This window comes from Salvelinus sp. IW2-2015, linkage group LG18, assembly GCF_002910315.2.
Source record: "Salvelinus sp. IW2-2015 linkage group LG18, ASM291031v2, whole genome shotgun sequence".
In the NCBI taxonomy this organism is placed as follows: Eukaryota; Metazoa; Chordata; class Actinopteri; order Salmoniformes; family Salmonidae; genus Salvelinus; species Salvelinus sp. IW2-2015.
The window spans coordinates 56,573,502-56,598,120 of NC_036858.1; the positions used below are offsets into that span (position 1 = coordinate 56,573,502).

Genomic DNA, 24,619 nt, shown 5'->3' on the forward strand with positions numbered 1-24,619 from the left:
AGAGTGGACATGAAGAGTGGACATGAGAGGGACAATGAGAAGGACACGAGAGAGGATCCAACGAGAAGGACACGAGAGTGGACTGAGAGAGGCAATGAGAGTGGACATGAGAGAGGCATGAGAGAGGACATGAGAGAAGGACATGATGCAGTGGACTGAGAGTGGACATGAGAGAGGACATGAGAGTGGACATGGAACGATGTAGATAGGACATGAGAGTGGACATGAGAGTGGCATGAGATGAGAGGACTGATGAGAGAGGTATGAAGAAGGACATGAAGATGAGGACATGAGAGAGGACATGAGAGAGGACATAGAGAGGACATGAGAGTGGACTTGAAAGAGGTATGTGGGTGAGGCACTGAGAGTGTGACATGAGAGAGGAATGAGAGAGGAACATGAGAGAGGAACATGAAGTGGGACATGAAAGAGGAATGAGAGAGATATGAGAAGAGGACATGAGAGAGGGAGAGAGAGAGAGAGAGAGAGAGAGAGAGAGAGAGAGAGAGAGAGAGAGAGAGAGAGAGACTGAGAGAGAGAGAGATAGAGAGAGAGAGAGATAGAGAGAGAGAGAGATAGAGAGAGAGAGGTCTGTGCTGTAGCATGTTAACTCAAATCAAAGACAGTCCCGTCTTCCCCTATGTAAAGCTTGTCTGGTCGCCATCACTTTCTTCAGCCAAGCGGTCTCCTCCACTTCCTCTCTCTCTATCATTCCTTCTTCATCACTTTCTTTCGGCAGGCACTCTCCAACTCCACACAGCAAATTCCTCAGGGTTGACTCAACACTGACCATGTTAAATTTAACACTAGGCCAATGTGTATATTGGTCCACGCCTAGTGCTGAGGCTGTTATACAGTGTTATGGAATTAACAATTATAGTGTTACGCAATAACACCTCCTTTAGTATTTCTAAGAGTAGGAAGTGTATATAGTCTGCACCAATGCTGTTATGCAATAACACCTAACTTAGTATTTTTAACCATTACGCAAAGAGGTTAGCATTTCTTTAAAAGGCCGCTTGTTGTTGATTTACGTACGTAACAACATTATTTGCAACTGTTTAGGGTCACATGCCCTTATGTAAGACTTCAGAACAGGCAGCAGACACACTGAAACATAACCATAGACCAGTTAAACTGGTACAACACTTCTACTCAGGGGTGGCCAAAAATAACTAACTGAAAGCCAAGCCCCCATCAAGCCATGTCTCAATATAATTTCCCAGTGTGCCTTGCCTTTTCAAGTGAGTAACCACCTGTGACTGTATTTGTTAATGACATGGTTGTTGAATTCATTCATTTTCTGTCCTGTGGCCTTCACCAAGTCAGTTAAGTGAATAGTATAATTAAAATGTAACTGTTCAAGACAATACATGTCTCGTAAGGCCTTTTTTTTCTTTTAATCAAGTTACCTGAAAGTCCTTCTTAAAAGGCCACCTCAGGTTTGCAAGTTACATTATGCTGGCTTGCAAATTGATGTATAACTCCTATTGAAATCTTGCCAGAGTTAGGATATTCAACATAATTTGGCCACAAACTGCATTCAGAATGACTGTTAGGGTCATTAACATTGAATAAGGAGACTACCTAAACCATTCAACTGGAACAACCATTTCAGTAACTAGATTAGTTCAGATTTTTTTTTCTTCTGAAAATCATATGTAATGTTAAAACTGTACGTTATTTATCTTTATGTAGCAAAATATGAATCAAAACACTCATCAACAAATCTACCTGTAGTAGAGCATGCTGGGAAATATAATAATGATGGACATGTTTTTGACGTGAACGTTTTACTCTCCACAGAGTAAAACTAACACAATCACACTCTCACACTCAACTCTGGTTATAAACACCAACAGTGTGGTTATTTTACACCAATGAGTATTAATGTAACACTTACAGAGTTCATTTAACACCTGAATCAACGCCAGAAATGTTGCACTGAAAAAAAAATCCTTCTCTCTCCATCACTCGTTCTCCTTCACTTTATTCAGGCACGCACAGCAGCACTTTCCTCCTCCACTTCCTCCTCCTCCCCCTCTCTTCCTCCTCAATTCACATTCATCCATTCTCTCACAGCTGTTGCTCGACTCAGTCTCCTCCATTAGTTCAGATTAAAGCTGTTTTCCTTGTGAGGAGCAGTAAATCAAACACACACTGCACATTGTATGATCGCAGCGTGATGGTGCTCCTCATATACTTAGACTGGTTAGCATCATAGAGTCCTCCTCTCATAGTGAATGACTTGTTTAGCCCAACACACTGTAGAAGCTGATGATGCTAACGATGGTAACAGTTTATACCTGTGCTAATGGGCCTGGGGTGCAGATTAAATGCACTGTAAACAAAGTGATGTGTGTGTGTGCGTGTGTGCATATGTATGTGTGTGTTTGTGTGTGTGTGTGAGAGAGAAAAAGAGAGGGAACTGCTCCTTAACAGGCAATAATAAAGTATCCTTCTTGCTAAATAAACACTGTAGTAAATTTACTTTAATCAGGCCACTAATGAATTGGCATCAAGGGGAGACTGCAATAGAAGCTATGGGTTTAGCTGTCCTATCTATCCCCCTCTGATACCATTACTGCACACATGTTCATCTCTACACTGATTTGTTGTTGTAAATTACATGGAGGGATTATAATTACACACAATCTCAAAGGCCAAATGGTGGGGCAGGATGGAATGGAGCCTTATGGAATAAAATGGCTAATCAGAACGTAAGAAGCTTCCGACTGACATGATTCCCTGTTCTGTTTGGAATGCTGCTGCAGCATGATGCAAAGATGGGGGTTCTCCCTGGAAGGCTGGGGCTTCTAAAAAAGGTGATTAGGCAGAGGAAGGAAGGTATCATTAAAAGTCCATTAGCGGACCTGTGATGTACGCCTCGCTCCTCGAGAGAGAAACACACACACGCACACACACACAGACTGCTGAGGTGGGCCAAAGGTGTGTGTGCTGGGGGGAGGTGTGTGTGTGTGTGTTGGGGGGAGGTGTGTGTGTGTGTGTGTTGGGGGGAGGTGTGTGTGTGTTGGGGGGAGGTGTGTATGTGTGTGTTGGGGGGAGGTGTGTGTGTGCATGCGTGGATGGGCATGTGTGCGTGTGCGCGTGCGCGTGTGCGTGTGCATGCACACACTACAGTAATGACTAATTTAGGACCCTACCTCTGGGAGTGTGACAGGAAGAACCCTCTTGCGGCTGGCTCTCTAAGTGTCTGGTTATTAATTAAACATAGCAATGGCACTGGGGACAGTATATTAGCCTGTTTCTCTCAGTGTGGTGCAAAATGAACAGGCTCCTGAAGCGACTGGGGCACAGCTATGGTCTAGTGGAAGCCATCCTGGCTCCCTGTGTCATGCAATATTCATGTGCTCCTTTGAAATCAGAAGAACTGACAATGGGGAAAATTGGGGGTAAAACCCCCGCTAATACTTTATATCTGAAGCCTAAGTGCCTGGTGTTTGGACATTTTGAATATCCTATTTCAGATCATTTCCGAGACATGAAAGCAGCACCCAAACTTCCAGAGTTTCCCAGTTGGATAGTTTCAGAGTTTCTGATCTTCTGAGAGAGTTATCAAACACTTTAATGGTAAAGGAGGCCTCAATGCATGTAGGGAGGTCTCAACCCCTCGCTGATATATCCAACGTATTAAGCTTTGGTTTCATCCCAAATGGCATGCTAATAGTGTGCCATTTGGGATGCAGACGTTGAGATTAGAGATCTCCGACACGCCGTTGAGAGAATGAGAGAATTGAATCAGTGAAGTGGGGCTTTGAATCCCAATTATCACTATACCATTAAGCCCTCATGCTCATCGTTGTAATTTCCTCCTAGATGTGTTTTTCTAATTATGAATTAAACTCAAATAAGTTTGGGTAATGAACCCCTGCTATTTTATTCTTTCCATACATTCCCTATTTTTGTGTCCGCGTCAGAGATGGGCAAAATGGTTATTGTTATGTATCTTGTTACAAATGCAAGATACTCTAAAGACCAATGTATCAAAATACCTTTGCAAAACATTGTAGTTTGATAAAATGCCGGTACATTGAGGTGTTTTACACGCCTTCACTAAAACAACATTCCAAGTAACGGTAACACACTTTCTATTGTACTTGCTATGACTGTGATATGTGGTTTATCTACCTTAGTTGAATTCACTGACTTTAAGACACTCTGGATAAGAGTGTCTAAAATGTAAACGTAAATGTGAAAATTAACAATTGCAAAAAATACTGGGTGTTCTTATTGGCTTTGTTTTATATTAAGGACTCCATTCAATCTGTAAAGATGATACAGATTCCGCTAAATAAATATTTAAGTAATTTCCTTTTTAGCCAACATATGAAGAGTTTACCGTGAATGCAGTTTCGACCAAAGCGAGAAAATTGCCTATAAATTTCAATCAAGCTGTAAACTGAACTTCCGCAATGTGGGTTGAATAGAGCCCTAATACCCAGCATGCTTTGCAAGTGTTCATATTTACATTTACATTCACATTTTGGTCATCTAGCAGACACTCTTATCACACCATAGTGCCAGCAGTCTTCTGATACCAATGCAGGGTATTTTTTATAGAAAAGTATTTCGTATTTTATTTATTTTTGAAAATACAAATTATAGGTCTCGATGTAGTTCAGGGCGGTGAAATACAAATTACAAATTAGTCAAAAGTAACAGAACCACGAGTTTTTAAACTATATTATTATTATTTCTGTCCATTTTCTGATAAGGACCTAAATTGTCACAAGAAGGACCATTAAAAAGAATCCACTGAGAAAACACTTGATTGTTGCATTATTCCCTTGGTTATAACTTCCTTGTTTTGCTAGAATGGAAGGAAATTCCATTTGCTATAATGCCTGGCCTTTGTTTGCATTGTGGTGGTGCTCAAGCGGAGTCGTAATGGCAGATTGAGCCAGTCTCTCATTGCAGCATTTACAGGCAATGGGAGAGGGCGGTACTAGAGCGCATTGTGGGAATGGCAGAACCCTGATGGAATCTGGGCTGCAGCGCTTCAGCCCTGCCCACAACGATTAATCCTTAAAACTGGACCATCGACAAAGAGAGGTGTGTGTGTGTGTGTGTGTGTGTGTGTGTGTGTGTGTGTGTGTGTTGGTGTGTGTGTGTGTGTGTGTGTGTGTGTGTGTGTGTGTGTGTGTTGTGTGTGTGTGTGTGTGTGGTGTGGTGTGTTGTGTGGGTGTGTGGTGTGTGTGTGTGTGTGTTGTGTGTGTGTGTGTGAGTGTGTGTGTGTGTGTGTGTGTGTGTGTGTGTGTGTGTGTGTGTGTGTGTGTGTTGTGTGGTGTGTGTGTGGTGTGTGTGTGTGTGCGCGCGTGGTTGTGTGTGCGTGCTAATACTCTGGAAAAGATTCTACATTCCTTCGTATCCCATCCACACCCTAGAAGACAAGTCGAACAAAACCGTCAAGCACACATCGCCTTTACCTGACCTGCACTCTCCAGCATTTAATTAGGCCCTACGCTCGACCGGATTCGACAGTACTTGCCTTAACACAGATCGCTAGCGTTACTATGATCTCTGAACAGATTACTACTGCACAGAAGCACTCTGGACACGTAATGACCCTGCACCTCTGACCGACAGATATACTTACTGCATACCTCTGACACAGTATTACTGTAGACTTGACTAGATACGAGACTTCTCGCACTCTAACAGATTACTGGACGATGCCTCTAACAGACCAGATTATATGCCCTCTAAACAGATTATACTGACTCTAACCATAGATTATACTGCAACTCCTACACAAAAGATTCCTCAACTGGCACTCTAACCACCAGAATTAAATAACCAGCTCTTGACCACCAGATTAACTAACTGCAAGCTGATCTTAACCAAGATTAATACTGCCCAAAATCTGACCAAAGGGACAGGATGATTAAATCTTACCTGATTCCTGAAAACCACAAGAATAAATAGCTGCCCACGTCTACCCACAAGATTCTACTTGCGAGCTCTTAACAAGATTATATGCACTTCTAAACACATTCTTTACTGCAGCCCTTTTTTATTACCCAGGGGCAGGAATTACGTAACGCACTTCTGACATCGCACAGGATTAACTATGCATTGGCAACTTCCTGACCACAGAATTATAATGACTCTGACAACAGAGAATACTTTACTGCCTCTGACACAGATTACTAATTGCACTCTTTCTTAACCACAGATTACTACTGACTCTACCCTGGAAGAGATTACTACTGCCAACTCTAACCCAAACAAGAATTTAAAATACTGCCACTTCTAACGCATTGAGTTACTCTTGGCGGCGTCTACAACCAGGCAAAGATTACTACTGCAATGTAACCAAAGATGTTAAATACTGGCAGTCTGACCGCACAGAGTTTGTACTTCCGGGCTTGCACTCTTTACTGGACAGCTAATATACTGCAGCTCTGAACAGAATCATACTTGCACTCTGAACCATAGGATAATACTGATCTATCATTCTGAACCACAGGAAATTACCTCTCAGGCCTGTTTCCCCGAGTTCTAACCCAAAAATATTTGTCCAGGAGAACTACAAGTCGGATCCTGTAGACACGTAACAGTTGCGACTGATCCATGTTGTAACATGACAGATCTGTGTGCACAACACACCCCAGCGTACACCAATTTGGTTGCAATGACACACATAAACGTAAACTCACCAGCAACACACAACAAACACACATGCAAGACTGGTAACTAAGTAAAACATAAACTAACCAAACTGCTTAACTGCCTTGTCTGCAACTGTAGTATTGAACCAAAGAACCCAAAGTGGTTAGTTCACTTTTCAAGCCTAAACTTGCCCTGCGGAAACCTAAAGTGGACAGTTGAGTTGCTCACTTTCTAAAGTGCAAGAAAAAGGACTAAACATGTGACTTTGTTTTGATTGACCAACTTCTCTAGCCCAGTCCTCCTGACACCAGTCTTCAGGGCCTATGTCAGTGCGACCCACTGTTAACAGGGTTAGACGCGCTCTGAGCATCGCTGATGTAGTGAGATGCTAGCAGATTGTCTGTCTCTTCTAATCCTTCTCTCCTCTCTCCTCTCTCAGGTCTCTGGTTAATTGTGGTGCAGAGCTCAGTGAACCTTGGAGACTTCACTAAGTGACTGGGGAGTGTTTCTGGAGAGTTAGGAGTCCCAGGCCTTCACACATTCACACACGCACGCAACAGATGTTCCACTCCATCTGAGAAGCCAGGGGACCAGGGAAGACGATCTCCAGCCTCCTATTATTTAAAAAGTTAGTGTTGAGTGTAGTGTATATATATACAGTGGGGAGAACAAGTATTTGATACACTGCCGATTTTGCAGGTTTTCCTACTACAAAGCATGTAGAGGTCTGTAATTTTTATCATAGGTACACTTCAACTGTGAGAGACGGAATCTAAAACACAAATCCAGAAAATCACATTGTATGATTTTTAAGTAATTTATTTGCATTTTATTGCATGACATAAGTATTGATACATCAGAATAGCAGAACTTAATATTTGGTACAGAAACCTTTGTTTGCAATTACAGAGATCATACGTTTCCTGTAGTTCTTGACCAGGTTTTTACACACTGCCGCAGGGATTTTGGCCACTCCTCCATACAGACCTTCTCCAGATCCTTCAGGTTTCGGGGCTGTCGCTGGGCAATACGGACTTTCAACTCCCTCCAAAGATTTTCTATGGGTTCAGGTCTGGAAACTGGCTAGGCCACTCCAGGACCTTGAGATGCTTCTTACAGAGCCACTCCTTCGTTGCCCGGGCGGTGTGTTTCGGGTCGTTGTCATGCTGGAAGACCCAGCCACGACCCATCTTCAATGCTCTTACTGAGGAAGGAGGTTGTTGGCCAAGATCTTGATACATGGCCCCATCCATCCTCCCCTCAATACGGCGCGTCGTCCTGTCTCCTTTGCAGAAAAGCATCCCAAAAGAATGATGTTTCCACTCTCATGCTTCACGGTTGGGATGGTGTTCTTGGGGTTGTACTCATCCTTCTTCTTCCTCCCAAACACGGCGAGTGGAGTTTAGACCAAAAAGCTCTATTTTTTGTCTCATTAGACCACATGACCTTCTCCCATTTCCTCCTCTAGATCATCCAGATGGGTCATTGGCAAACTTCAGACGGGCCTGGACACGCGCTGGCTTGAGCAGGGGGACCTTGCGTGCGCTGCAGGATTTTATATCCATGACGGCGTAGTGTGTTACTAATGGTTTTCTTTTGAGACTGTGGTCCCAGCTCTCCTTCAGGTCGTTGACCAGGTCCTGCCGTGTAGTTCTGGCTGATCCCTCACCTTCCTCATGATCATTGATGCCCCACGAGGTGAGATTCTTGCATGGAGCCCCAGACCGAGGGTGATTGACCGTCATCTTGAACTCTCTTCCATTTTCTAATATTGCGCCAACAGTTGTTGCCTTCTCACCAAGCTGCTTGCCTATTGTCCTGTAGCCCATCCCAGCCTTGTGCAGGTCTACAATTTTATCCCTTGATGTCCTTACACAGCTCTCTGGTCTTGGCCATTGTGGAGAGGTTGGAGTCTGTTTGATTGAGTGTGTGGACAGGTGTCTTTTATACAGGGAACGAGTTCAAACAGGTACAGTTAATACAGGTAATGAGTGGAGAACAGGAGGGCTTCTTAAAGAAAAACTAACAGGTCTGTGAGAGCCGGAATTCTTACTGGTTGGTAGGTGATCAAATACTTATGTCATGCAATAAAATGCAAATTATTTACTTAAAATTATACAATGTGATTTTCTGATTTTTGTTTTAGATTCCGTCTCTCACAGATGAAAGTTGTACCTATGATAAAAATTACAGACCTCTACATGCTTTGTTAGTAGGAAAACCTGCAAAATCGGCAGTGTATCAAATACTTGTTCTCCCCACTGTATATATATATATATATATATGGGCTGCCACCAGTAAACACTGTACTGTAAAGACTGGTCTGGTATTAACGAGCTATAGAGCAACAAACACTATGGGGGGATTTCCATGATACATGTTTCTATTTCTGGGCCATTAGGGAACGGTCTGTCAGGGGGCCTCTCCTCTCTCTTTCTCTCTCTCTCTCCCTCCCGCATGGCCTGTTGTTTGTGTATTTCTGTCCTCTCTCTCTGTGTGTCTTTCCTGTTCTAGCCCCCTGTGTTCTCTGTCTTTCTGTCCTCTCTCTCTGTGTCTTTCCTGTTCTAGCCCCCTGTGTTCTCTGTCTTTCTGTCCTCTCTCTCTGTGTCTTTCTTTTTCTAGCCCCCTGTGTTCTCTGTCTTTCTTGTTCTAGCCCCCTGTGTTCTCTGTCTTTCCTGTTCTAGCCCCCTGTGTTCTCTGTCTTTCCTGTTCTAGCCCCCTGTGTTCTCTGTCTTTCTTGTTCTAGCCCTCTGTGTTCTCTGTCTTTCTTGTTCTAGCCCTCTGTGTTCTCTGTCTTTCTTGTTATAGCTCCCTGTGTTCTCTGTCTTTCCTGTTCTAGCCCCCTGTGTTCTCTGTCTTTCCTGTTCTTCGCTCTCTGTTTCTTGTGCTCATCAAACATGCACAAAGTCTGTGGCAGGGAGAAGAAGCTAGCTGGCTCTGTGCTCTACAGTCATACTGCATGCCTGTGGGGACTTCTTGGTCACTTTGTTGGAATAAGAAGCAGTCACTTCAGAAACAACATGACAGACTTGCACTAGTTGCTACTTCAACTACATAGGAGTGGGTACAAGTTGATGTTTGGGTTGTAAGGCCACAGGCAAGAAATGCAGCTCAAGACCGGCAGCGTTGTAGATCTTTAGAACTATGTTCCTCCAGGAAGAAAAACAATTAAGCAAGCAAGAAGAAGTTGCCACTAACAACTCACACAGGGTCAGATATTTCATTCTCAGATATTTATTAATTATTCTTCAAAGCCTTTCACAAAGCAGAGAATTTAAAAAAAACTATTCTAGAATCATTGTGTAATTCTAAAACAGCCCTGTGAATGAACCGTGTTCTGCTCTGAGAACCGCTACAACAGTCTTGGGAATTTAAACAGGTCTAGTGACATGTCTTCTCTCTCCAAGGAACGGTTAAGGACGACGGCCCTGTAACGCCCCGGAGATGAAAGATTCATATTTGTCTCTAATTTGAGGAGGAGAGGGTATGTGGAGGATAGGACGTGAATCATTTAGGCCTCCTCTCTAAAAGGTGTGACGGGCCCATACATCTTTAATGGGGACAGTCTCAAAGTGGCACTTGATGTTCCTGTAGAGCTAAGAGTAGATGGGAGGATTACACAACCACATGCAGAGAGACAGAGACGTGGTCGGCTCAACAATGCGGTCCCAGACTGATGTGTTTTGTTAACCATTGACAGGTCTGTGCGTTCTGAACAGTGAGAACACACAAATCTGGTATGTACACCAACATAGCCACTGTAGTAGGTCAAAGTTGTGTGCTGGTAAACCTTGGTATTGCATAGGTGAAATTAGGCCTTGTGATGCTTATTCAGCTTCAGGTCTTTCTAAATTCTCACTTACCACATATTGTAGAGAATTTTGGGGGGTTAGCTCTGATCAGGACTCAATCCCAGGTCCAGCGACTGTCAAGCCAACACCTTAACCATTATGCCAAGAGGGCCAAACCTTTTGACGAGTCGCTAGGTGTTGGGTTAAGGTCGCTACAATGTATTTTGTGTGTAATAGCTAGCTACTCACCCCAAACATTTGCCTGAGGTCTGGGTCTCTGAAGCGGAAAGGGATGTTGGAGACATGTAACCGTTTGGGCTGCTGCTTCTCTGATGAATCACACTGCTGCAGGTGGAGCTGATGGGAGCCCTCTGTTTGCGCAACCTCTTCTGCCTGCTGGGGGGAAACACAGACCACAAAAAAATATGTTCCTAGCTTAAAGAACACTGGAATCTTGGGTATTGTAAAAAATAAAATGATAGAGTGGAGTTTGGGTGGTTGGAAAAGAGAGAGTGTGAGCGTGGGAGTGCGAGAGGGACACAAAACCTCACTAGTCATAACTCATACTGTACACTCTAAAGCACCTTGATTGAAGCTAAAACACTTAAACATGATAATGCAATACCAACCAAACCACAGTGTTTTTTAATAATAAAGAAACATTTCATATTTAACTGCCTCTGTTCTCTAAGAGTGCTCTGGTGAAAAGTAGTATACTATATAGCGAAAAGGGTGCCATTTGTGACATAGCCTAAGAGTGTGTAAATATCTTAGTCATACTGTAGGTTAGTGTGAGGGTCAGGTTGGAGGGGTCATGTATTTGATATTCTCTCTGCTCTCCTGGCATTTGTATGTGGCACAGGAGATTAGGAAAGCTGTCTGGGAGGAGTGGACACAGATATAACAAACTAGAAAGGTCTAGACTACAGCATATATTACAATTAGATAGAGAGATGAGGGAGAGAGAGAAAGAGAGAGAGATAAATAAAAAGAGAGAGAGATTAAGAAAGTGAGAGAGAGAAAGTGATGGAAAGTAAGAGGAACGATGGTGAGAGAGGTATAACGACAGGAAGGAATTGACGGAGAGAAACGGAGGGTGACATAGCATTAGAGAGAGGGAGAGAAGTAAAGAGAGAGAGAGAGAACTAGGGATTCATCCAGACATCCTCTCATCCCTCAGACCCAGTGTGATCATCTGTCCATCACTGGCAGAAAGTGGCAGCGATAGGTCTCCGGGAGGGACGGCCCTTTGAGGTGTCGCCGTGACAACCTCCATTTACTTCACAGTTATCAGAGTAAGCATGACGACAGGGATCTCTGTTACCAACACCCGGGGGACCACTCTAAACAGGCCCTGAGATAAGACAGACACACGCCGCTGGGAAACGGAGTTCAATTGTGGGGAGGACACCAGTGGTGGCTAGTGGCACTTTAACTCAGCTCATATTAATGGCTTGAAACATGGTTTCTTTGAAACATTTTCATTCACTACATTACAGCCATTATTATGAGCCATCCTCCCCTCACCAGCCTCCTCTGGAGGACAGATATCTCAACTTAAGCCTTACCTGAGATGAAACAACCAGGTGGGTTTATATTATCAGAAGGAAAGCCTTCTACTGTCACTAGGTAGATGTTGAATTAACTCCTTTTACTTTGTTTTTGATGTAAATGCTTCACCCTATTCTCATATGAAGGAGGAACTAAGAGGGAGGCAGAACAAGAGAGAGAGAGAAAGAGAAAGAAAGGAAGGAAGAGAAAAGACAGAAAGAGAGAGAAACAGAGAGACAGAAAAATAGAAACAAAGCACGAGAATGAGATCGAGAGAGAGTGAGCAAGCGAGAGAGAGAGGACGCTGGAGGAGTTCATGTACATAATTAATTAGGATAACATTCAGGAGGAGGGATGAAGAGATGAAGAGATGATGTCAGCTAAACATCTCAGGGTTCAGAGCACGATCAATGAGAGAGAAGTGCTGAAGGCAGCGCCATTGATACAGACAGGAGGAGAGAGGAGGAGGGAGGAGGAGAGAGAGAGGAGGAGAGGGAGAGAGGAGGAGAGGAGAGAGAGAGAGAGAGGAGGAGAGAGAGAGAGAGGAGGAGAGAGAGAGGGAGGAGGGAGAGCGAGAGAGGAGGAAGAGGAGGAAGAGGAGAGAGGGAGAGAGAGGAGGAGAGGAGAGAGGAGAGAGGAGAGAGAGAGGAGAGAGGGAGAGAGAAGGGAGAGAGAGAGAGAGAGAGAGAGAGAGGAAGAGGGAGAGAGGAGGAGGGAGGAAGAGTGGGAGGGGGGAGGGAGAGAGAGAGAGAGGAGGAGGAGGGAGGAAGAGCGGGAGGGGAGAGAGAGAGGGGAAAAGAGAGGGAGAGGAGAGACAGAGAAGGGGTGCTGATTGAGCTTCTGTCTATCCTGGCGGTTGCGTGTGTGTGTGTGAGTGTGAGTGCTAAGTAGAACCATACAGGATTCTTTGGTTTGTCCCCATAGGCTGACATTTGAATATTTTAGTATTTGAATTACTTCTGAGTATTTTGTCATTTGTATTACACTGGGCTGAACTACACTCCAATGTATTTTGTATTTTATAAATACTGTAATTTTTATTTTCGAAATACAAAATACTTTTCCATACAATTGTTTTTATAGTGGTTCACATTTTGTGGCCCCCTTTCACCCTGCATTGGCATCAGAAGTCTGATAGCACTATGGTGTGATAAAAGTGTCTGCTAAACTAACGAAATATAAAAGTATATGGGGAGGACTTCACAATTGTTCATGTAAAAATTAACAATTGTGAAGCATGCTGAGAATTATTCTAATGAGCTCTGCCCCGAAACATTACACAGTGTGCTTTGCAGTTAATTTTGGTATGTTCATTTTCACATAGCTAATGTTCACTGGCTCACTAGCTAACGTTACCTGTATAATCTTACTATTCGTATCTCAGTGCTATTTGCTTAGCTAGCTAACATTGAACCTGGTTGGTTAGCTACCTGCAAATTCATGCAGGGTAGTAACGTCATGAGTTGTGATTTTGGTTCATTGTTTACCTAGCTAGCTACATGTCTTAACAAAGACTCCACTATGCAACTAACCATTTCGGGTGCATTCGTTAATTCAGTCTAGGCATCTACACCGAATTCAGAGCGCTCTCGTCTGTGTGCTCCAGAGAGCGCAGAATAACTGATGAATTTACCAACGCTCAACACCAGTTGAATATGGATGGTGTCAGTAAACGTCAGTAAACTCATCGGCCAGAGCGTCCACTGTGCGCTCTGAATGCGAAACGCTCTGAAATTACGACCGGACAATCAGACAGTACAGTTGCAGTCACCAACACTCTGAATAACATAACAGCTTAACCAGCTCTGCTAGGGCGAGTAATGTTCAGTGAACTGTTCTCTCTCACTTAGATGTCTGGAAGTAGCTAGCAAGTTAGCTTGGGTGCTTGCATGCTGTTGTTAGTACATTCAGATCATCCCTTAAAGAGATGGGTGGGGTTAAAGCTTAAGAGGGTGTGAACGATGCTGAATGGGTGTAGACAAAGAAGGCACCAAAACAAAGCAATAGTAGTACCAAATATTCAAAGGCCATTTTCTCAAAAGTGAGTTTACAAGTTTATCAACTTTCAAAGCAAAATTACTTTCCCATTGTTCCTCAACTGTAGTGTATGATATCTCATTTCGTAGCTCTGAGTCTCTACTTTTATCCAATGTAAAATACAATTTCAGATTTTGTTACATAAGACCGATTTCAGCCGGTCGGTCACGTCTACATTTGAGTTATTTAGCATGCACGATTATCCAGAGTGACTTGCTCGACTAAGGTCAAACAACAACATATCCCAGTCACAGCAAGTAAAACGTTTTTGTCACCGATACTGAGATTGTTGTTGCTGTTCGGGCCAGCTACTTGAAATGTATTTTTTGTATTTTAATACATTACAGTTTATTTTGATACAATGATCTTTATGGTATTTTGTATCTGTATTTTGTCATTTTTGCCAATCCCTGCCCATAGGGGAACCTTGTTGGTGCTACCCAGAACCCTCTTGGGTTCTTTATAGAACCCCCTGTATATGGTTCTAGCTAGAACATTATGACGGTTTTAACTAGAATCCTCTATGAAGGGTTTTACCAAGAACCATTTGATCATGTAAAGGTTCTTCCTACAGCCCTCTATCAATGGTTCCACCATCCTTATCTTTACATTTTCATTATTTATGACAATACATTACATACAGTGCATTCGGAAAGTATTCAGACACCTTGACTTTTCCACATTTTGTTACGTTACAGCCTTATTCTAAAATGTACTAAATATATCTACAGACAATACCCAATAATAACAAAGCAAAAAGTTCTATAAAAATCTAGAAATATCACATTTACATAAGTATTCAGACTCTTTACTCAGAACTTTGTTTTAGCATCTTTGGCAGCGTTTAAAGCCTTGAGTGTTCTTGGGTATGATGCTACAAGCTTGGCACACCTGTATTTGGGGAGTTTCTCCCATTCTTCTCCGCAAATCTTCTTGAGCCCTGTCAGGTTGGACGGGGAGCGTCAATTTTCAGGTCTCTCCAGAGATGTTCGATCGGGTTGAAGTCTGGGCTTTGGCTGTGCCACTCAAGGACATTCAGAAACTCACCCCAAAGCAACTCCTGCGTTATCTTGGCTCTGTGCTTTGGGTCATTGTCCTGTTGGAAGGTGAACATTCACCCTAGTCTGAGGTCCTGAGCGCTCTGGAGCAAGTTTTCATCAAGGATCTCTCTGTACTTAGCTCAGCTTATCTTTGCCTCGATCCTGACTAGTCTCCCAGTCCCTGCCTCTGAAAAACATCCCCACAGCATGATGCTGCCACCACCAAGCTTCACCGTAGGGATGGTGCCAGGTTTCCTCCACATGCTTGGAATTCAGGCCAAAGAGTTTAATCTAGGTTTCATCAGACCACAGAATCTTTTCGCATGGTCTGAGAGTCCTTTAGATGCCTTTTGGCAAACTCCAAGCGGGCTGTGCCTTTTACTGAGGAGTGGCTTATGTCTGGCCACTCTACCATAAAGGCCTGATTGGTGGAGTGCAAGGCCCTTCGCCCCCGATTGCTCAGTTTGGCCTGGCGGCCAGCTCTAGGAAGAGTCTTGGTTGTTCCAAAGTTCTTCCATTTTAGAATGATGGAGGCCACTGTGTTCTTGGGCACCTTCAATGCTGCAGAAATGTTTTGGTACCCTTCACCAGATCTGTGCCTCGACACAATCCTGGCTCGGAGGTCTACGGAAAATTCCTTCGACTTCATGGCTTGATCTTTGCTATGACATGCACTGTCAACTGTGGGACCTAATAAAGACAGGTGTGAACCTTTCCAAATCATGTCCAATAAATAAAATGTACCACAGGTGGACTCCAATCAAGTTATTGAAACATCTCAAGGATGATAAATGGAAACAGGATGCACATGTGCTCAATTTCGAGTCTCATAGCATAGGATCTAAATACTTATGTAAATAAGGTATTTCTGTTTTTATTTTTAATAATATTTTTAATACAATACAAAAAACTGTTTTCACTTTGCCATTATGGGTTATTGTGTGCAGATTGTTGGAGGGGATGGTGTTTTGGACAGCCCAGAGACAGAGGTGAGCCCGAGAGACCTACAGGTGGTTCATCGCCCCTTGGTTCACCATCTCCCTGGCCTGGTTCATCACCTCCCTGGCCCCTCTCCTCAGAGTCCCTTCTCACCAACACCCAAATGCACCGTCCAGGCACACCCTTGCCCTCTGCCCTGCAACTCCATCAACCTCCGCCCCATCTCCCCGACTACGCTCCAGTGGCCAGAAGAGGAAGACGGCTGGCTCCGGGTAATCTATAAGTCTTTGCTAGGTATAACCCCGCCTTATCTCAGCTCACTGGTCACCATAGCAACACCCACCCGTAGCACGCGCGCCAACAGGTATATTTCACTGGTAATCCCCAAAGCCAACACCTGCTTCGGCCGCATTTCCTTCCAGTTCTCTGCTGCCAATGACTGGAACGAATTGCAAAAATCACTGAATTTGGAAACGTATATCTCCCTCTCTAACTTTAAGAGTCAGCTGTGTCATGATGTTGCCTGTTTAGGTACATAAAGCCCATTCCCCTCTCCCTGCTACTCCCTGACGCCCCCTTTCCTCCTTCAACCCATGCTGTGGTCACAGAGAGACGTCGTAAATTCCTGAGAATCTCCTCATGGCCAAACAGTATTAGAGAGAGGGTAAACTTTCAGGACAAAGGAAGTTTCTTCCACCTCACAGAACTTGAGGTACGAACAGATTTCATGTTCCTGCAAAAGTATAAAAGATCGGTGAAAAGTCCAGCTATTAACCGGTCCGTTCGTCACAATGTGGGAAACTCATGGGAGACTGTGTGGCTACATTACCATACCGCTGTTTGTATAATAACCTCAGATATGAGGTTAACATCTGTTTGTTGTATAAAATGAATGAGTGAGTATGATACTGTTTGTATAATTGTGTAATATGATTTTGGACTGTTTAATGAAGAAAAATACAAATCCCTTTTGATTTGAACTAAATCCAAGGACCGCCCCTGAGCCCAGTTAGGGTCAGACATCCTGGGACAGCCCCTTTCTGCAATTCCGAATAAAACCCAACTTTGAGAAATTATCAACAGACCATGTTTTTTCTCCATAGGAGGAGAACGAAGGTTAAGTACCATTGCTGAATCTTTAACCATACCACGTGGTTAAACTCTTAGACGAATAAGAACAAGTCTTTGATATTGACTACTAGTCTGCAGCTAGGAATTCGGTATCATTGAACTCGAAGAACGACAACCGCCGAAACATCCATTCTATAACGAATGTCACTCTGAACTATCCACAATAACCAAGACAGAAAGACGGACCAAACTCTCCAACAAAAACTAACTTCTCTCCAGCGATCAAGACGACACACTGAGCGTAAATATATATATATTGATTGCAATTGTTCCCGAATGAGTGAGCGTTCATGTGTAAAGGATTAGCATGTCAATTGTTATAATTATGGACTCTGTAGTGACTTCTTAGTCGAACCCAATTTTCCCTTTGTCTAACAAGCCGCCATGCCGGTTCAGCCCACTAGGGCATATTTCTCCCATCATTTCATGTAACCATTTTAAGTTTGTTTGTTTGTGCATTTCTGTGAACTACTTAGTTAGTAATAAATAAACGATTTAAGACAATTGATGTATGGATGACTCATAGTGAAGACTGGGATCGTGCAGATAACCAACAATTTACGACGTTTGGAATGAGACTAACGTGAGGTAAAATAAATAAATCATTAATCAYAAGACTATTGATCAGATATGAAAATATCTGAAAGGTTATATTGGGAAATTATAACTTTGTAATCGGACTACTTTCCCTGGTGCTCCCAAATTCATAGTTAATTAGTTACGTTATTATTTAGTTGATCGCGTAATAACTAATTACAGAGAATCTTTGATAAAAAACTATAAGTCTTCAATTTAACCTGTTGAGGACAAGGGGGTGCTGTTTTCACTTTTGGAGAAAATCGTATGATATTTAAACGGCCTCGTACTCAATTCTTGCTCGTACAATATGCATATTATTATTACTATTGGATAGAAAACAGTCTCTAGTTTCTAAAAGCGTTTGAATTATTTCTCTAAGTGAAACAGAACTCTTTTTACAGACATTTTCCTATCCGGAAGTGAGATTTCCAAATGCGAAGTCTCTCTTTAAGACCTTGTCTATAAAAGGGCATGTCACTTATGACTGTAGAAACACGTCATACACCTTCCCCTGGGTGTCATGCGGAAGTGAGAGCAGAAATCAGTTGATTATCTCGTTCAGGTTGTATACAACCTCTTTGAGTGAGAAGTGCGCACTTAAATTTTTTTTGGAAGGCGCGAAGTTGGATCTGTACTCGGCTCATGGAAGAACCTTTTTAAAGGTGAATATGATCTCTGGCTTCGATTTCTTTGATACATGTCACAATATCATCCTAAAGTATGTTTTTTCAATATAGTTTAATATTATTATTGAAATTTATTCTGGACTTAGACGTGATGCGACGCCTAAGAATGTTCAAGAATGAGAGTTAGCATCGCACGGCAAAGTGTGCTTGCTAATTCAAGAGGGAAATTGTTCGTTCTGGATCGAAATAAAGACGTTTCTGAACAAAGGACCCCTTGGAGAACATTCTGATGGAAGATCAACAAAGATAAGGACCCAATTTGGGATGCTTTTTCACTATATCTGTCGAACTGTGCTAACGCTTACCGTTTGGACTAGAATCAATGCTGCTGTGTGCTAGCTATTGTAGTAAGCTAATATAACGATTATATTGTGTTTTCGCTGTAAAACACTCAACAATCGGAAATATTGTCTGTATTCACAAGATATTTGTCTTTCATTAGCTATCCACCATATATTTGTCTGAAATGTTTTATGTGAGTAATTAGGTAGTTGGACGTTGGTGTCTATTTTCTCTGGCTACTCCCGTGCGATTTCTGACCGTAGCTATGATTGGGTAGCAGTAATGTAAAACTGATTTATAGCTAAAATATGCAATTTTTTTGAACAAAAACATAGATTTTGTGTAACATGTTATAGGACTGTCATCTGAGGTAGTTTTTTCTAGGTTATTTAGGTTGTTCTAGGTTAGTTAGGTTGGCTTGTGCATGCTACCTGTCTGTCTTTTTTTTATTTGGTGGTGACCTAACATAAATATATGTGTGTTTTCTCTGTAAAACTTTTAAAAAATCGGACATGTTGGCTGGATTGAGAAGATGTTTATCTTTTCAAATGCTGTATTGGACTTGTTAATGTTGTGAAAGTTAAAATATTTCAAAGAATTTTTTTTTTGAATTTGCCGCTCTCGCTTTTCAATGGAATGTGGAGGAGGTGCCGCTAGCGGCACCCCTGGCCTAAACAGTTAATGATAGCAAAGACACGACAGCTGTCAGAGCAGCTTACCGATCGCTGCAGCTGTACACAGCCCATCTGTAAATAGCCCATCCAACCAACTACCTACCTCATCCCCATATTTGTTTTTGTGTTTCTGCTCTTTTGCACACCAGTATTTCTACTTGCATATCCTCATCTGCACATCTATTACTCCAGTGTAAATTGCTAAATTGTAATTACTTCGCCACTATTGGCCTATTTATTGCCTTACCTCCTTACTTCATTTGCACACACGGCATACAGATTTTCTGTTTTTCTTTTCTTTTTCTTTTTTCTATTGTGTTATTGACTGTACGTTTGTTTATTCCATGTGTAACTCTGTGTTGTTGTTTTTGTCACACTGCTTTGCTTTATCTTGGCCAGGTCGCAGTTGTAAATGAGAACTTGGCCTACCTGGTTAAATAAAGGTGAAATAAAAAATGCATAAATAAAAAAACAGCTGAGGATCCTTTGGACACTGACATTATGCAGCGGGTTGATGAGCTAAAGAGGAGTTAGAGAAACATCAGCAATGTCCAGCAAAGGCTGTCTACGACATCATGCTATTCCTCCTGATCAATGTATCCCGTTTGTCAGGGACATGACGATGTACGTTCATTCTTTTTTAAAACTTTTACCATCAATCAGTGATTGATTAGACAGAGCCCTCCATCTCACCCCAAAAACAGGTGTTTTAAACACATTTGTAGAGATGTATGTTAACATGTTTTCTTCAATAACTTTTTTACTGGGTAATTTACAATATTTTTGGCATGTTTTAAAAAAATATATATTTTGTTATTTTCTCATTCACATGTTGAGGTGGTAGATCATTTACTGTTTTTTTTGCATGTTTTTATTTTTATTTTTTACATTTAGTTATTTTCTCATTCACATGGTAGGTAATTTACTGTTTTTTATATATTTCGTTATTTTCTCATTCACACGTTAAGGTGGTAGGTAATTTACTGTAGTTTATTTATTTTTATACTTAGTTATTTTCTCAATCACATGTTAAGGTTGTAGGTCATTTACTGTGGTTTACTTTGTGTTTTTTTCTCTTATTTCCCCTTTTGAGAGCACAGTCTTCTTAATGCACCTTTTGAGAGCACAGTCTTCTTAATGCACCTTTTGAGAGCACAGTCTTCTTAATGCACCTTTTGAGAGCCCACCGTCTTCTTAAATGACCTTTTGAGAGCACAGTCTTCTTAATGCACCTTTTGAGAGCACAGTCTTCTTAATGCACCTTTTGAGAGCACAGTCTTCTTAATGCACCTTTTGTTTTGGCAAAATGATCTCCTCATTGGCACCCTGTGTTTTACATTGTTTTAAATAAATATCTAAAAGGTCTGCAAATGTCTTTGTCTGGTCAGCTGTACTTGTAGCAGAAAATATTACTGTTCTGAATCAGTCACTCAGTAAACGTTGAGTTATACAGATGAGGTTAATGTCTTGGGGGTCTTTATTGTCTCCAACTGGACAGCCATCCTCACCCATGTACTGTACCAGCCGTGTATTATAGCAGGAATGTCCTCATTGAAAGGCCACTACACATAACACGTTAGGTAAATGTCTTCAGGGTCTACCATTCAACAGATGTATGACAAAAATAACAACACAAGGATGAAGTGACTGTTATTATGTCTTTATTGTGATATGTAAAGTGTGAAAACAGCATAATCCAAACAGCTAAACCAAGTGTGTAGCTCACAACATGACATATAAACAGTCATCAACCAGAGCCTTCAGAAAGTATTCACACCTCTTGACTTTTACACATTTTATTGTGTTACAAAGTGGGATTAAAATAGATTTAAATGTCATTATTTGTCAACGATCTACACAAAATACTCTGTCATGTCAAATTAGAAGAAAAATTCCAACATTGGTTAAACACTTATAAAAATAAAACACTAATATATCTAGATTCAATAGGTATTCAACCCCCTGAGTCAATACATGTTATCACCTTTGGCAGTGATTACAGCTGTGAGTCTTTCCAGGTTAGTCTCTAAGAGCTTTCCACACCTGGATTGTGCAACATTTGCCCATTACTATTTTCTAAATACTCTGTCAAATTGCTTGTTGATCATTGCTAGAGAACCATTTTCAGGTCTTGCTATAGATTTCCAAGCAGATTTAAGTCAAAACTTTAACTCGGCCAATCAGGAACATTTTCTTTCTTGGTAAGAAACTCCAGTGTAGATTTGACTTAGTGTTTTAGGTTATTGTCCTGCTGAAAGGTGAATTCATCTCCCAGTGTCTGGTGGAAAGCAGACTGAACCAGGTTTTCTAGGATTTTGCCTGTGCTTAGCTGTATTTCGTTTCTTTTTTATCCTGAAAAACTCTGCAGTCCTTAATGATTACAAGCATACCCATAACAATGCAACCACCACTATGGTTGAAAATATGGAGAGTGGTACTCAGTAATGTGTAATATTGGATTTGCCCCAAACATAGCACTTTGTATTCAGGACAAAAGGTTAATTGCTTTGTCCATTTTTTTGCAGTATTACTTTAGTTACCATGTTGCAAACAGGATGCATGTTTTGGAATATTTTTATTCTGTACAGACTTCCTTCTTTTCACTCTGTCGTTTAGGTTAGTATTGTGGAGTAACTACAAACCACACTCCAACATTTACTGTAGGTTGCCACGCGTGATAGCAGCATCTTGGAAAGACACTCGACCAGCTGGTGTGAGGAAGTAGTCCTTGAGGTCTATAACAACTCTGGTTGCCCTGTCTCTGTTTACCCTGTGAAAGCCGGAGGAAGCCGGTGCCACCTGTCACAACTCTCCTGGACGCAGGTCCCCAGTGAGTGTGGAGTCGTCAACAAACGTGGGGTGGATGTACTGTTGATGACTCTGTGTTGTCAGTGTCTGCAGTGTCTATGGTGCAAAAGCAGTCGGCCTTCACAACTTTCTCTGGGGCAACCTCAAGGACTCGTCCCAGGATCCTCCATCCCAAAGCAGTTCTCGGAAACATTTGAATAAAATAAACATTTCCATTAGCCCCAGAAAGGAACATGAAGGTTATCACATGTGTCCTGCAACAACTGTGTAGACTAGGTTTTGGACATAGGACCCCATCCTCTTACTGGGATGCCAGATCACGTTTATGTGAGGCATACAATTACAATGTCTATATTGGTATAATTTTCCCATCATATGTATATTCACATGTACTGAGCGTATCTTACCTGGATATGGTCACATCAGGTTTACCCTCAGAGGGAATGCCTCGTGTCCCGCGAAGACATATGGGCTCAAGTTTGGGCCCCCGGCAAGCACTCTGGCCTTGGTAGCAGCAGCTGGCCTGCAATGAGTTGGGAACCGAACTTGCTTTGTGAGAAGATTCCCGCATCTCCCTCCCAACCATATGCACCCACGTCGATCATGGTGAAGTGGTACTTCGCATCGCTGAGTGCCATCAGGACCATTGAGAAAAAGCCCTTAGTACTCGCTGCCTAAGCTCCTGCACAAAATGGACAATTCCAACGCCGCTGAAGCAAGTCGTCAAATCTGGCAACCGACATCCGAAAAAAAGAATGCTTCGCACAGGTTGGACAAGAGACATAGATTCTTCATCTTCCCCTCTTGTAGTGTTCAGTGGACAAACTTGCCATTTTCTCAGTCCTTTTCTTCCCTTTCTCTTCCTGAGTAGTAAGGGCAGTTCAAACGCTTGCTGTTGAAGCTCTAGCAATTGCAATTCATATAGATGTTTGCTTCTGTGGCAAAAAGTAGCGTCGAAAAGCATAGAATACCTCAGTAAACAAAAAGGCTGTAATATAACTGTAATAACACTGGATCTGGAGGTACAAATGTCGCTGCTAGCTAGAGTCAAAGAGTGCCTCAGCCCGTCTTGCTTGGTGAGCTACTCTGCCTCCCCAAGTCCACTAGTGGATATACACTACACAAGGCGGACTTCCTTGCTAAGTGGAACGTAATCACCATGAGGACAAAAGTGAGCGCTGCCCCCAAAAAAACAACTCCGCCCTTGCGCATGTATGTCAATCGACGGAGTGAAGCTTGTATTCACCTTAACACTCATATCCCTCCCCCTGCTCCCCCCTCTCCTCCCTTCTTTCCTCATCACCTACACTCATATTCCCATCCCTCTCCTCCCTCCCCCCACACACTAAGGAGCGATCTTCAGAGCCCTCACTTCGCACAATTTGCCTTTTAATTAGTGTAAATTGCATGTTAATTACACTGCAGGTAGAACACGCCACATCTGTCTTATAGCACACAGTGTTTCTCTCCTTCCCCCTTAATCCCCCTCTCTCTTTCCTCCCTCGCTCCTCTCCTGTGGGGAGAAGTGGAGTTGGGAAGCAAAGTATCTCTCTCTCCCTGTCTCTCTACTTCCCTCCCTCTCCATCTCTCTCCATGTCTCTCTCTCTACTTCTCTCTCCATGTCTCTCTCTCTACTTCTCTCTCCATGTCTCTCTCTCTACTTCTCTCCCTCTCTCTCCATGTCTCTCTCTCTACTTCTCTCTCCATGTCTCTCTCTCTACTTCCCTCCCTCTCCATCTTCTCCCTGTCTCTCTCTCTCTACTTCTCATCCCTCTCTCTCCCTGTCTCTCTCTCTATCTCTCTTCCTCCTCTCTCTCTCTTCTCCTCCATGTCTCTCTCTCTTCTTCTCTCTCTCTCTCTCTCTGTCCTCTCTCTTCTTCCTCTCCCTCTCCCATGTCTTCTCTTTCTCTACTTCTCTCCTCTGGCCCCTGTTCTCCTCTCTTACCTCTCCTCTCTCTCTCTCTCTCTCTCCATCGTCCTCTCCTCTCTCTACTTCTCTCCCCTCTCTCCATGTCTCTCTCTCTACTTCCCTCCCTCTCCATTCTCTCTCCATGTCTCTCTCTCACTTGCTCTCTCCCTCTCTCTCTCTCTCCATGTCTCTCTCTCTACTTCTCTCCCTCTCCTCTCCCTGTCTCTTCTCTCTCCTACTTCCCCTCTCTCTCCCATGTCTCCTTCTACTTCTCTCCTCTCTCTCCATTTCTTCTCTCTACTTTCTCTCCCTCTCTCTCCCATGTCTCTCTCTCTCTACTTCCTCCTCTCTCCCAGTCTCTCTCCATGTCTCTCTCTCTACTTCTCTCCCTCTCTCTCCATGTCTCTCTCTCTATCCTCTCTCTCTCTCTCTCTCTCCATGTCTCTCTCTTACTTCTTCTCCCTTCTCTCCTCTCCCTCTATGTCTCTCTCTCTACTTCTCTCTCTTCCATGCTCTCTCTCCATGTCTCTCTCTCTACTTCTCTCTCTCTTGCTCGCTG

At 42.7% G+C, this 24,619-nt stretch overlaps 1 pseudogene; it reads right to left on the bottom strand.

Moving 5' to 3' along the window:
* Nucleotides 1–24,619, bottom strand: part of LOC111977964 (RNA binding protein fox-1 homolog 3-like) — a 736,610-nt pseudogene that overhangs the window by 33,184 nt on the left and 678,807 nt on the right.